Raw genomic sequence first — 16,028 nt, forward strand, 5'->3', positions numbered from 1 at the left:
CTGTTTCATGTGAAAGCAGCATGAAATTTAAGTGGCTGTACTGCAAAGTAAAGGGCTAGACCATGGATTATAATACATCCGTGGGCTGGAGAGTGGCTGATTTAATATGCTGCTCCCTATTTGTGAACGGGACGGTTATTTTGTTACATATACACATATAAACTAGTTACTTCCAGTATTTCCCCTTATTTGTCTATATGCTAACTATAGTGGTGTTGCAGAGAAGATGAAATATGATCCAGGAAAGTGAGTGTGATGTGAGTTTGAAGGAAGCCAAAACACTGCAAAGAGGTTTATAGAGAAATACTTCAGGATTTTACAACTCTGGAAAGTTATCACTAACAATAATTTTATCCTCCATCTTCATGATCGTGAGGTACAAAGTACAAAGTAATTCATCAGAAATGTGTGATTGCACATATTTAAATAGATAAAGCACATTTTTGCCCAAATACACAATGTTTTTGTTGTATGGCCCCTGTACCATGTTGTACGAATACAGTGGTTAGGTGCAAACACAGTGCTGTTGTCAGCCTAAACATGGCCTTAGAACAGGTTCCACCATTTATCACTTGGTAGGGTTACACTTTGAGATGATATCTGACTTTCAATCAGACTTTTCAAGCAGTGAAGTTTCTTATTCCGGTCATGTCATGTGCTTTTCTTGTGAATATCACCTATATATTCAAACAAATTGACAGCATGTCTGGTGAGTCAGTCGTGGAGGTGGAGTCTGTGGACAGGAAACAGGACAGAAGGTATTTTAGGACTGTGTAGGAAAGTCCTGAGTCCATATGATTTGTTTTTTATTGCTTCCTTTACCACTGTCATCCAGCACACACCATCACACACTGCCTCCATTCAGCTCTATATTCCATCATTACCTTCATTTATGTTCGTACGGACTCCTTATTTCCTTCAGTAATTGGTCAAGGTACAGACATGAAGCGTGTCTTTTTAACCTTGGCAGCGCTGAGGAGTCGCAGCGATGCAAAAACAATGACCTCTGCTTGGCAACTAATAAAAACTGGCCTCCACATCTTTTTTTGCATCTGGGGGCCAATTATGTGCGAGTTAAAAGGCGAAACACCTCAGGAGGGCATAAATCGCCGGCAGAGTGGAGACAGGGCCAGGCATGGAGGCCAGATGGCAGAGAGACAACCACTTTGGGTTCAGAGTGTGTTTTGCTGCCGTGGCGTCGGGCCGAGGATGGGACGGCCTTGGATCCCTGATTAGTGAGCGCCAGAGGGGACCACATGGCTCATTACTGAGGTGACCTGCGGAGGCACATCGGGGTTAGAGGTGGGGTTAGAAGAAGTGTAGAAATCCCCTGTAGGAATGGGTGGAACTGATAGGAGAGGAGGAGGTTGCTGTGATGACTGCGCTCAGTTCAGAAGTTCAACATGTCAGATCTGTCGTCCACGTGTGTCGAAACGCTAAGAACCAGAGAAAGTTCTTCCTCTCTTTTACACAGCGAGTTGACATCAATCTGAAGTTAAGGTATACACAGTTAAATACAATGTATTGTCTGTACGTTTTATTGTGTAAAACCTTTTACATTATGCACCTTAATTGCTCAAATTGTGCCTCTAATCAATCAGTGTCAACACTTGAAGGGTAACTGGTGTTTTTGCATATTGTATTCCATTTACTAAAAAACATATGATTTATTTTTCTGCCAGTCATTTGTCAAAGCATACCACTAGTTATTTTGGGCGTCAATGTGGCGTGACGGACATTTGGAGCACTTCAAGGCTTCAACTGGTTCAATCATCAGTACAAAATGTTAACAATTTAGTGAGAAAATTGTCTGTTTCTTTGATATAGGTCAAATAAAAGCATGTAGACTGACGGAGAGAAGTCAACATATTTCAATATGAAGCATTCAATCACAGAGCTTCAAATTATCTTGTGCATGGCACTAACGGTGAGTTGAAGTTTAAGATTACACTTAGAAACATGATGAAATATTCAGCATGAATTCAGCAATATGCTGATGCATTTTGTTCCCAAATGACCGTTTACTAAAGCCCTTCCACTGAACAGCAATGCAGTCACACCTTAGCAACCGTAACCAGGCACAGCAGGCCTAACGTGCTTTGGATTTCGTCACATGTTGAAGTGGCGTACATGGAGATGTATGATTTAGAAGGGTGGTGTCTTGTTTTTTTTACTTTTGACCAAAAACGCAAGAATAATACTGTAATGGGAAATGGATTAAACGGTTTGTTTATCTCCTCTAATGTAAACTAGGCTACTACTAACACTAAGCTTACCTAGAGTAGTAACCTCATGCAACTTCCCACACCAAGGAGCGTATCATTAGTTAACGACATTATTTTGTGAGGTTACAGGTTAGCCTATATTGGAACTGGAACACCCACTGTAGTGCATTGGAGTCGGTCCTGCATGCTACAGTAGTATTAGCATTAACGTTAGTGGCTCCATCCTGTCGCATTTGGGGAAGATTCTCCATCAACTACAGACTAGAAAAGAATTTGAGGATGAGGACTAACAAATATGTTTGGTCCTCATCCTCCAATCCTTTTCTAGTAAGCATCCACATAGAGGTCTTGCTGGACATGCAGCTTTACTGTGTTCAAACATAACACACAGCTTCACTGAATAGATTGCCAGTGGAAAGACATAATTAGATGCTAATTTTACTGGCACAAAGTGATGCAAAGATGCGTCCACACAAAATTATAAATGTTTCAACTTTACAAAAAGTTAAATTTTTTTTTTTTTTTTAAATGCACTTATTCTGGAGCTTTATGAATGTTCTTCACAAATGTGCATAATTCAGTCAGTCAACACACAGACAGGCACACTAGCTAGATAGCTTACAGCTTACGTATGTACAGTTGATACATTGGCTGAATGCACCTTTAGCCTGGTCTTTTAGCATGATACATGATTCCCGCCTCTGACTTCCTCTATATAGCAACAGTGGCCGAGGCTCATGGGTGTTGTTGTATTTGTAGCCATGTGCAATTCTAAACTGATGCAAAACACATAATTGCTACGAAAAAAAGTTAAAATAATGATATGATCTGATATTACAAAATAAACCATAGTATCGTCTGCATACATTAAGCCCTATTCTGTGTAAGGAATGGGAATTTAGGAGGTAGATTTTTTTGTGGAAAGAAGATTGACTGCTCGTGGTGGTGGATGATTTACCACGTGTAGTAAGTGTGCATGTCACCTTTGCCCTCCCTGCGATCCGTAAAGACATACAGCCCGTGGTGCTCAATCAAACAGGAAGTGCTGTGAAAAATAAACAGCCAATCCGAGGAGACATGTATCAGAGAGTCAGAGCCTGAACGAAATTGAGGATGATTAGGGGTCAGGCCGTCGCCGTGGCTCTGAGCTGGAAGCTGGAGGAACTTCTAATTGCTGTTTTAAAAAATCTGTATGCCGGGTCCACGCTGACCCTCGTCCCGGTCAGAGCACCTCCTCTCCCCCTCAGCTGCTGCTCTGAGTTTGTTCTTTAATTTCCATCCCTGACCTCTCGTCCCGCCATCTGCAGCCAGTTTGCAGCGCTGAACAGCGGCCTGACATCATGCACGCAGTTTCCCTTTATCTCTAACTCTCTTCGCCCTCCGTGTCTGTCTCTCAATTTTCCTGTGTATGCCTCCACCCTCCCTGTTTTCTCTAGAAAAGAAAGTGCTGCTCTGATTCAGTAACCGGTTTTATCTTCTTCCTTCGTCAGGATTTGTATTGATGTTATTAAGCTCTTGAACCTTGATTTTCACATTTTAATTTTATTTTATTCCGAGTAGGGCTGTCAATTGTATTTTATGTATTTTAATCGTATGATTGTCCATAGTTAATAACGATTAATCACACATTTTGTATCTGTTTAAAATGAACCTTAAAGGGAGATTTGTCAAGTATTTAATACTCTTATCAACATGGGAGTGGACAAATATGCTGCTTTTATGCAAATGTATGTATGTATTTATTATTGGAAATCAATTAACAACACAAAACAAAGACAAATATTGTCCAGAAACCCTCACAGGTACTGCATTTAGAACAAAATTTAAAGTCCCATTTCGAGTCAAATAGACCGTAAAGCAGGGTATGATTTAGGGCGTGGCTACTTTGTGAGTGATAGGTCGCTACTCCGGCGTTTTCTTGTCTTGGAGTTGTCCGTGTTTTCGTGTTACAACTTTAACCCTTTCACAGTGTGTTTTTAGTTCATGAAAGTTAATTGTAACATTTTGGTTGCCTTAAAATGTCTTTCTCAGTGTTCAGTTGTATTTAGCATAAAAAATATGCTCAAATCATAACATGGTAAATTCAAGCCCAGCAGGCAACAACAGCTGTCAGTGTGTCAGTGTGCTGACTTGACTATGACTTGCACCAAACTGCATGTGATTATCATAAAGTGGGCATGTCTGTAAAGGGTAGACTCGTGGGTACCCATAGAACCCATTTTCATTTACAAATCTTGAGGTCAGAGGTCAAGGGACCCCTTTGAAAATGGCCATGAAAGTTTTTCCTTGCCAAAATTTAGTGCAGCTTTGGAGTGTCATTTAACCTCCTTCCCTCCAAGCTAGTATGACATGTTGGTACCAATGGATTCCTTATGTTTTATAGTTTCATATGATGCCTCTATCTTCACTCTAGCTTTAAAATTGAGCCCGCTACAACCTAAAAGTCGCAAGTTGTGTTAATGCGTTATAGAAATTAGTGGCGTTAAAACGAATTTGCGTTAACGCGTTATTATCGCGTTAACGTTGACAGCCCTACTTCTGAAAGAACACAACACGGAGGCTGCCATTCCCGGCTCCATCTTGGATCCATCTATTCCTTTAAGTTGCTTTTCTGTTTGACAATGTCACAAGTCACAGTGTCAATTCTAGCAAGCATATTGGTATTTTTTTTGAAGACTCTGGGATCTTGAATACAATTTTGAATACATTTCTGTGGGTTTGGACAAGGCTTTGCCAGGAATGTTCACCAAAGTTCAGGGTCAGGGTAACCATGTCTTTTTGTCACAGTGACAAGTGTCCACTAACAAAGTACTTATTCTAACACTAACCATGATCTTTCCCTATACCTAACCAAGTAGGTTTTGTGCCTAAACTTCAACTGTAGAGGTGTCACATCATAAAACAGATTTATTTTTGTGAACAGTGATTTGTAACAGCTTTGAGAGGCCCAGACAGATGATGTCCTGCTGATGGGGGCGTCAGATTATAAATCATTTCTACGTGTCGTTCTAGAGGACAAACAATGTCTTTTGACGTTTCATTTGGAGAAGATGTATTGAGTGTAGAAGATTGTCTTAACGTTACTTACAACTTAACGTCCAAGGACAATGCTCCCATTCCTCAAAACACTGAAATAACGTGCCAGAATGGAGTTTCCATCCCTATCACTGCAACAGTAATAACTTCAGATGATCAGATGCTCATTTATAACCACTCGGTTGTAAAACTGGTGAGAGGATATGCTGATACGCAGAGGATCAAATTATTCTTCGCGGTCAGCATAGTCAATTTTAAGAGGATTTGTTGTGCTAACAAATAACTAATATGATCACATTTCCTTCTTATTATGAAAGAGTAACATAAGAGAATTAGAATAAACATTATTTTATGATTAATAATTATATGCCATTCTGTTTTTTAAATCAAACTTATTTTTTATTTTATTTTATTCCGAGTAGGGCTGTCAATTGATTAAAATATTTAATCACGATTAATCATATGATTGTCCATAGTTAATCACAATTAATCGCATATTTTGTATCTGTTTAAAATTAGCGAGAAATCCTGGGAATCCCAGGAAAAGAGTGATATATTCCTGGGAATAGCAATTTTAAAATCACAGGAAAAACCTTTGACTCAAGCTTGAACAATCCTTGGTGTTGATGAAGTTAAAACATACACAAAACTACAGATATCATCACTTAATTCTGCTAAAGCTAAAGGCTGTCAAACCTCTGAATAAGAGCCTCTCCTGAGCTCCTCTACCATCATTACCATTTCCTCCAGACTTTGCTTTCGGTCCGTGTCCTGCCAGCCTCCCGCCAAGCCCTCTTAATGTTCTTGGAGAGTGTCCCTGGTCCATCTGAACAGAGGTCTGTGCTGCAGACTCTGAGGAGTCTCACCTGTAAGGGCGAGAGTCAGGACCAAACAATGCCTCCCTGTCTCACCTGCCTCCACGCTCTATTTCCCCTGGCAGTCCGTCCAATGTGCGGGGCCTTTTGTATGCACCGGTGAGCTCTTTGGACAGCGTTCAGGCTTTCAACGCTTTTCAACAGGCCCTTCAACGGTCAGACGTCCAGACGTTCGGGGCTCGTCCTGGGAGCCCAGCAGCCAGCTGCAGCCTCGGACGGGTGGAAGTCAGGAGTGGAGTCGGGCTGTCAGCTTGTGTTGAGATGAAAAATACAAGCAGTTAGATAAGACAGACACTCAGACACAGAAAGAGGAGGGCAGGGGTAGAACAAAAGGACACGAGGGAAGTACTAGAAGTGGAAATAAAGAGCCAGAGGCGTACAGACCCCTCCATCCATCACAGGGATCTCAAACAAGCTGCAAATGTGAACTCTCTTTGGGATCATCTGTTCCTAAGAAGTATTTAAAGGAAATATGGGAAATATGCTTGTTTGGTTTCATACTGAGAGTCAGATGAGAAAATGGACACAATTAATCTCTGTGGGTCCTATAGTGATCCCAGTGTAGCGTAGCTTAAACAAACACAGGAAGCAGGTGGAAACAGCCTAACTTGATCAACTCCCAGTTGCATCTTTTGTATACAACACAGCTGAACGGGGCCTGTTGTCACCAGAAGAATGACAAGATTGGTTGTTTTTAACAAGCGGCCTCTTGCAGTCGTGCAAATTATGTCTCTGAGAAGCAAAGGCAGGTAGCATGAGGAGGAAGTCATGAATGGTTGGGTCATCAAAGTGTCTGACTTTCACACCGAAGGTCACCGTTCACATTCCGTCCTCCAACTATGGGACACTTTGAAATGTTGTTTAGTTTGGGGACCTGTTGATAGAACAGGTGTAGAAGTAGCCAATTAAAAAAAAATTAGGGAGCAGTTCTCTAACCAACTACCACTGGGTGCAGCCTGAACACACCATAAAAGTGACAGCTTTGCGCTCATACATACCTGCAAACAAACCCAACTGATTCTCATCTCAGTTGGATTGGTGACTAATGTCCTAGGAAATAATACACAACTTACAATAAGTTAATGTTGGACTTGTTTGTATAATTTACCTGTTTTCAGAGATTAGGAGTCTCCCCCAAACCTGACACGTCAGATGGTTTGTTACACAGAACTGTCGAGAAGCCGTAATTGGAAACTGTTTGGAAAAAGGGCACTTTCAAAAATTACTTGGCAGGTGATTGGATGAGCTATCTGTCAATCAAACTATCGCTGAAGCCAGTCGGGAGAAGAGCGAAAACCTCTTTTCCATCGAGAAAAGCCTTCAGTTCCGTTCTTTCTTCTCTCTTTTTTTCAATGAAGAAATACTCTCCAGTTCTGATAGAACTGATGCTATTGCAGCAGCTACGCTAACCTATTCAGGAGCCGCCATTGTTGTTTAGAATGAACAGTCGCCTCTCCGTGTCACCTCACACACCTAAACCCCGCCCTGTAGCTGCCAGAAGCTCCCCACAGAATGCTGATTGGTCCGCAAACTCATTACTTGAAGCCCAACAAGATGGATTGTCGTGGGATATGCTCCCTCGATTCTGGCATGATCTCGTGAAATCATGAGAATCCAGCTGCCGTGCAAGATAAGTCTCCCCCCTGCTTCTTTCCTGTGTTTGTGCTAAGCGAGGATAAACACATCTATTTCTTACCATTGTTCCTGTAAAAACCTAAACCTGTGCTCAACAGTATCTTTATAGCCAGAGATGCTGCACAGATGCATGATTGCCAGACAAAATAATTCCAGTACGTAACTCCCCCTAAAACCACAAGTTCAAGTAAAAGTCAATCTTAGGACAGAGCCAGGCTAGCTGTTTCCCCTTGGTTCCAGTCTTTATGCTAAGCTACGCTAACCACATTATGACTCCTGCTCTGTACTGAACACAGACATGAGGTTGATATAGATCTTCTTATCTCACTCCCAGAGGGAAAGTCAATATGCATGTCCCAAAATGAACTATTCCTCTAAATGTCACACCCTGTATTTAATTCTTACGGTGCACTTTTACACATTTGGGGGCGGTTATCAAGCCCCAAAAAGACTTGTGGCTTCCCTGAGATCTGTGATGAATGAAAATGACAGGGAGCTGGAGACACTTGTTGATAAAGACAGGTTATTGGACGAAGAGGGGGAGTGTTTTGACTTTGGATTGACCCCGGCTGAACCTGCCTAAACAGAGTCAGAAAGTTTGGGACTTTTTAAACAGGCAATCACACGTGATGACAACTGATTCATTAGGCCCCGAGCTTTGCCCAGAAATCCCCATAAAAAGACCTCGATCGAAGTCTCGTAGAAGCTCGTTAGGAGGGAAAATGTGGTCTCGCACACCAGAGCTCAAATAAAGGCACAGCTGTCTGCAGCATGGTCTCCAACAATTTGGCAGCCGAATCGGATTCTTAATCAAATTATTTTTAGCTATGGCACATTTAATCCGCTGTTGTTTTATTCATTAGCCGTTCCACGAATTTATTGTGGCTCTGGCGGCCTCGCTGTCTCTCATCTCAGCCATTTCCCAGAGTGTAACACACACACATCTGGTCCCAATCAAGGAGAGGCAGAGAATGCCTATTAGCAGCCTCTGGCATAGGTACATTGTGAACAGTGGTGCCCCATCTCCCCTGGAGTTTCTGGTAGTCTCGAGCTGTATACAAGCTCTCACTCAGCTCGTTTGCCACGCCCTTAGTACCTGATTTCTTTAGGAGGGGAACAAAATGAACAGGAGTCATGGATTTGGGCTTTTTCTGGCAGCGCTGGAGGTAAGGAGCCCCTGCTGTGAGCAGAGTAGAGATTTACGGCACAGAAACGCAGAGCCTCAGCGGAGTTAATCACATTAAACCCAAGTATGTGTCGTGTTTGTGGATATGCAAAGCAATAATGACTCATTGTTCCAAACAAAAAAAGCTGTGATAATTACGCTAATTTATGACCATCCCCTGTTAGGCCTTTTTATGTTCTTCATAAACAATTACATAAAACTGATTAGATTATTTTCAAAATCAGATTTTATTACTGGATTGGATATAAAACAATACAAATGTTGGGTTGAAACAAGAGGTCATACATTTTACAGAGAGCTCCAAATAGATGAATAGAAAGCATTCCTGTAAACAAGCTTTTATTAAAAGTAGCAGCCAGTTGGTAAAAGATCCCCAATGCTGTTTTGTCTTTGAAACATCTGTTGGGATTTGAAAGTGTTTTAACTTGTTTTTGAATAGAGAATCAGCCGGGTGGAAAGATCCTGAATACATGATGAGAAACATCATGAAGGGAATCCAAAGAACGACAGTGGTGATGAACTCTCGACCCCTGTAACACAACCATGACCAAAACCACAACCACCAACATACACATATTCATTCCACCTAACCCTGAGAGGACCGGACAAAATGTCCTCACTTTCTTCAAAAAGTCCTCATTTTCAAAAAAATTAAACACATTCCAAAAGTGTCTTCACTTCATAAAATGTCCACAATTTGCAAACAATTCCTCACTTTCCCAAAAGATCCTCACTTTCTTAAACCATATTTTGTTGTCACATTCCCAATTTGTCCCCACTTTTCCAAAAATGTACTTATTTTCATAAAATATTCCTAATTTCCAAAAATATCCCCACTATGCCTCCACTTTTTAGATTGTACCAAAAATGTCATCACTTTTCAAAAATGTCCTCACTTTGTCCTCATTCCCCAAAATTGTCCTATTAAAAAATAATTGACATTACTTTCCATAATTGTCTTCATAATCCAACAATGTCTTCCCTCTTGGAAATATCCTCACTGTCCTAATTTTTCCAAAATATCCGCACTTCCTAATATGTCCGTACTTTTCCAGAAATTGTCCTTTCTTTTATGAAATGTGTGTTTATGTTCTCATTTTTTCAGATTGTCTGTACCAAAAATGTCCTCACTTTTGAAAAATGTCCTCGCTTTACCAAAAATGTCGTCATGTTCCAAAATGTCCTCACTTTGCAATTAATCCCCATTTTTCCATAATTGTCCTGATTTTTTTTTTTTAATGCCTTTACTTTCCAAAATTGATTGTCCTTATGATCCAACAATGTCTTCCCTCTTGGAAATATCCTCACTTTGTCCTTGTGTTTTCAAAATATCCTCACTTTCTAATATGTTTCTACTTTTCTAGAAATTGTCCTTATTTTCATAAAATGTCCCTAATTTCCAAAAATGTCCCCACTATATCCTTCCTTTACCAAAAAACTCACTTTCAAAAAGTTCAAAAAATGCCTTTACTTTACATAAACGTCTTTACATTCCAAAAGGTCTTTATTTTTCAAAATGTCCACACTTTCCTTAAACATCCTCACTTTGTCATCATGTTACCACGGTTCCTTCTTTTCTTACATCCTTCCTAAATTATTGTCACAAAACTGGGAAAACTAAACTTTTTCTCTGTAATAATTTTATTTTCATACATTTTACTGCCACAGTTTTTACTTAAGTAGAAAAACTTAAAGTTTTTTAATTGTAACTGAGTATCTTTTGTATTGTTGTATTGCTGCTTGTGGCTTCCATAAAGGAGTACATCTTCTACAGCTGCTACTTGCTGAACAAGAATCAGAAAATGGTATCTGGAGGGTACGATGTAAATTGTTTCTCTCACACACACACACACACACACACACACACACACACACACACACACACACACACACTGATCAGGACATCCTCCCACAAACACACAGTTAATCAGATCCAGGGACTGAGTCTCGATCTATTCCCCTCAGAAACCGCCTCCATATTTTGTGGGCCTGATTCTAAACATCCCGACGCTTTTTGCTCTGGGTGACAGATTCCTGAACTGCAGCATCAAACCACAACAGGCCCAGCTGATACTGGGGGACTGGGAACATGGTGGTCTGATGCCATGGGAACCAGTTACAAAAATCAGCACACGCACACATATTCATACTGGTACACAGGCATACAATAGACACAAACAAACAGGACCCGGAACTGCAAGGTTTGCTCATGCGTTGATATCGGTCCAAGTGCACATCACGTGTACACTAAAAATGCCAACTCACACACTCATGTAAGAAATGGTAAATGGTAAATGGACTTGGACTTATATAGCGCTTTTCTAGTCTTCCGACCACTCAAAGCGCTTTACACTACATGTCAGTATTCACCCATTCACACACACATTCATACACTGATGGCAGAGGCTACTAAGGTGCCAACTTTGCCCATCAGGATTTTAATCTAAATACTCATTCACACACCGATGGCTATGCCTCCGGGAGCAATTTGGGGGTTAAGTGTCTTGCTCAAGGACACATCGACATGTGACCCGGAGCAGCCGGGGATCGAACCACCGACCTTCCGATTGGTGGACAACCTGCTCTACCCTCTGAGCCACAGCCGCCCTGGGCTTAAAATACATAGTATGTGTGATTACTGTAGGTGTGCACATTCATTCAACATTGACCATATGACAAAGCTCAAAGGACAAACGTGGCAACAGCATGAAATGTGAGGTTGTGGTTCAGTTTGTTTTTCAAATATCATTGTTACATTTCTCTAGTTTTTCTACTTGTAGGAAGTTATAGGTAGTTTTTAGGCAAGGAAGGTAGTTGACGTTTGGTTTCTGCTGCCGCGTTTCTCAAACTAACAGTCCTCGGGTCAAGCTTCTTTAAGGTACAGTAAGTTCACACTAGAAGTTGTTCGATTGCAGTAATGTTCACACTACACAACTTGCTGTCGTGTGAACGGGAGTCTTTAAGTCGTTATGGTTTTCACACTACATGACTGACCAGTGACAGGGGGTCACGCACTACAAGATCTTTCACCGGGAGAAATCCCCGATGAGGTCTCCTAATTACTACGTTTTGTCATGAAAACACACGCGAGAAATGCACGGTAAAAGGAGTGATACCATACGCGAGACACATTGCTGATGTTGTCATTGGCACATGTTCACAAAATAGTTTCCACTCTTTTTTTTACTATTTATTCCTCTAGGTTCAACAACTTTGCTCCATGTTGCAAATGCAACACAAACAGTAAGTTCCTGTTGTTACAGGCGACCCCTCCTCCATCAGGTTTCCCCTCAACCCGTGTCTTGCACTCTAATTGACTGTAGCTCATGTCCGGAGTCTGGTCTAGATATTTAGCATGCTAGATATCTGCAATGTTTCTGCGAGGGCTTTTGTCGGGGAGCTCCAAAAATTGTCAGGGAGCAGAAAATCTGGGTTTAAGTCATGTAGTGTGAACTATATCTAGGGCTGTCAAAGTTAACGCGATAATAACGCATTAACGCAACGTCGTTTTAACGCCACTAAATTCTTTAATGCATTAACGTATTTGATTTTCCGGAGGTTGTACCGGGCTCAGTTTTAAAGCTAGAGTGAAGATACTGGTATCACATGAAACTAAAAAAACTGAGGAATCCATTGTCACCATGTCATACTAGCTCGTCGGGAAGGAGGTTAAATAACACCTCAGATTTTGGCAAAGAAAAACTGTCAGCGCCATTTTCAAAGGGGTCCCTTGACCTCTGACCTCAAGATGTGTGAATGAAAATGGGTTCTATGGGTACCCACGAGTCTCCCCTTTACAGACATGAACACTTTATGATAATCACATGCAGTTTTTGGGCAAGTCATAGTCAAGTCAGCACACTGACACACTGACAGCTGTTGTTGCCTGTTGGGCTGCAGTTTGCCATGTTGTGATTTGAGCATATTTGTTATACTAAACACAGTACCTGTGAGGGTTTCTGGACAATATTTATCATTGTTTTTTATTGTTAATTGATTTCCAATAATAAATATATACATACATTTGCATAAAGCAGCATATTTGTCCACTCCCATGTTGATAAGAATACATATTAAGTACATTTTGAACAGATAAAAAATGTGCGATTAATTTGCAATTAATCATGATTAATCATGATTAATCATGATTAATCATGATTAATCATGGACAATCATGCGATTAATCACGATTAAATATTTTAATCGATTGACAGCCCTTACTATATCACAAAAAAAAAAAAAATCTGGATCGCAGACCACATCTGATGGTTTCAACAATCCAAATAGGTCTGGTGTGTGTCGTCCTAATTGACGGCGGTTTCCCTGGTTGGAGAAACAACAGAGCTCTGCAGGCGAGATTAAGAACGGGGACATTTCAGAACAATGCTGTACATTGTTTCATATTTTTTTGATTGGCATGACAAACGATGAGTTAACTGCTCCTCCCACAGCTTCTGCCAACTGAAAATGACATAAGCTGGGACAGGTCGTCACTCGTTTGTGATTGGTCAGGGCAATTTAGCCCCCGTCCCACCCACTTATAAAAAAACACAATGTCAGACTGGACAAATAAGGCAAAGAACAAAAAGCAAATTCTGTCAAATTATCGGGCTAGAAGAAATTTACTTTAACCCCAAGGAGCAACTGTTTGTGAAAGTCAAAACGCTATTGGCTAGAAAGCAGCTATTTGCTACTTAGACACATACTGTTTAATGTAAAATGAACTGACGTTGTTCAGTTATGTGAGAAAATAATGTCCATATGGACTCCGATCCCTTTGTGTGAACAGCTTTAAAGTCTCCGCCATCTTCACATGGAGTAGTCAAGCACAATAGACGGCGGAGTAATTTGATTTCTGCCGTTTGTTTATCTAATTTGAGTTACAGCCTCATAAATGTATCTGCTGTCGCCACCGCAGCACTTTTTCTTAACGCCCGTCTAAATTTATTCATGAAATGAGGCGTTTGAATCTGCGGCCAAGCTCTTTCATCAGTGAGTTTGTTGGTGTTGATCGTTTCTCAAAGAGCTTCTCTCTCTCTGCGTCTGTCTCTCTGTCTCTTGGTGACATGATTACCGCGGCACCACATCAGAGCCCCGCCGCTGTTATATGTCCCACATTTAACGTAAACACGAGCGGTTGCCATGGCGAGGCTGGCAGAGCTGCCCCTTGCGAGCCCACTTTCTTTCCTATCATCATCATTATCAGGCACCTCAAACGTTACGTAACACTCTGCTTTCCGCCGCAGCGCCCGCCAGAGCTATACACAACCCGTACTTATTATTTATGTCAATCAAATACTCCTGATACAACTTCAATCCAGTGGGTCCCAAACTTCCCAAATGTCATGCTGGTTCTGATATCATCTTGTCCCCGAGTCTGAGTCACTGCTCCAGCTGATGTGACCTGAGCTGACTCCATTGCATGCTTTCACTCGTTAGGACCTGTCCACACTAATGCAGACGCATTTAAATATGTCTTTTGTCTGATGGCGTTCTTTTATGTGTCATAGTTCTTTTCCATACTTTGCATTTTCACATTGTTTTCTAGATGTTCCAAACAACTAAATCTCCTCTCTGTACTTTCATCAGCATCTGGTACAAACATGGTCCGTTCCTATTCGTGGTCTCTCAGCAGGATGAAGCTTTGTTCTGTCTCGTCCGACTCCCTCTGTGATCTTATTTAGTTTTTAAATGCAACCAATCACACAGTACAGGTGTTGCCAATAAAGTCTGATATGTCTGTGGCTGACTATCGTACATCAGCGAAGCCCATGCACACTACTGTTTTTGAAACAACATGTCGTCTAACTTGCATGGCAGACGGATTCTCGTGAAGTCACGTGATCACGCGAGAATCACATAGGGATCATATATCCGACACATTCACACTCCCAACTCGTCAAATACCGCCACTTGGTCAGTGCCCGTCAGCATTGGAGTCCGACGTACGGGTTACCCCTCTTGCATTACTTTTGGACGGACCAGGGATGGCGTGTCAATATGCGTTTGTTACATGCATAGTTTTCTTTCAAAATAAACTTCCGTTTTCACAGGAAGTTAGGTTTAGGCAACACAACCACTTAGTTAGGGTTAGGAAACGGTCGTGGTTGGCGTTAACTTCACTGACTAGCGACTCACGGGATTGACGATACCGACGAGTCACATGACTAAAGACTGATGTGACCAAATAAGTCAATGTTACTTTTAGTTTCACACGGGACATGAACAGAATCAGAATCAGAATCAGAATCTTGTTTATTGCCAGGTATAAGAGGTATACACTAGGAATTTGCTTTGGTTTTGTTGGTGCAAGTAAACAGTATAATAACAAAAGAATAGATAAAAAAGTTAGAATAAAATAAGAATAAAAAAATTGAAATTCTACCAATATACAATATGTCTTCTCTTGAGAAAACAATCCATGAACTTTCACCAAAAACAAAAGAAACACAAAAAAACAAGCCGTAGTTAGCGCCATCTTGATCCTGGTTGAAAGTCCTGTGTTGGTTTTACCCATCCACCACCCGTCCCGCCCTGAACGGACTCTCGCTGTGTAAATGCTACATCACTTGATCTGACCGTCAAATAACGCCACGTGTGGGTTTACATTGGAGTTAGTTGAAAGCCCGGTTCGTCACATACTGTTGCTTCGCTCTTCTCCCGACTGGCTTCGGCAAGAGTTTGATTGACAGATGGTTCATCCAATCACCTCCCAAGTACTGTTTGAAAGTGCCTGCCCTTCCAAACGGTTTCCTAATGACGGTATCTCAGATGGTTCTGTGTAACAAACAGGGTCAGGTTATGTCTTCATAACTAATTGTTAAAATTGCTCAGTTGTTGTTTTTTTGCAAATGCATAGCAAAACAACCCATATGATGATTTTGCTGATCTTTTGCCGCCATTAGTAACATCAAAAGGGTGGCAGGTTCCGTAAAATTAGGTTCGATCCAATAGGAAGCAGGGCCAGAATCCCCAGCACTAAGCATTTCTTTTTACTCTTCTCTGCATGTTAAAATGTGAGACAGCTTTTGATGATAAATAAATGTTTACAGTGTGAATTCTCTGAACTAA

At 41.1% G+C, this 16,028-nt stretch overlaps 1 long non-coding RNA gene across 1 annotated transcript in view; it reads right to left on the minus strand.

The window, feature by feature from the left end:
• Positions 1–280: 280 nt before the first annotated feature.
• Positions 281–16,028, minus strand: part of LOC141768265 (uncharacterized) — a 33,585-nt gene continuing 17,837 nt past the window's right edge. Inside the window, exons 2-3 of the long non-coding RNA XR_012594042.1 lie at positions 6,173–6,386; positions 281–1,277 (exon numbers count right to left, since the gene is read on the minus strand). This is a non-coding gene — a long non-coding RNA (uncharacterized LOC141768265). The remainder of the gene's footprint in view (positions 1,278–6,172; positions 6,387–16,028) is intronic.

This window comes from Sebastes fasciatus, chromosome 5 (genome assembly GCF_043250625.1).
Source record: "Sebastes fasciatus isolate fSebFas1 chromosome 5, fSebFas1.pri, whole genome shotgun sequence".
Taxonomy (NCBI): Eukaryota; Metazoa; Chordata; class Actinopteri; order Perciformes; family Sebastidae; genus Sebastes; species Sebastes fasciatus.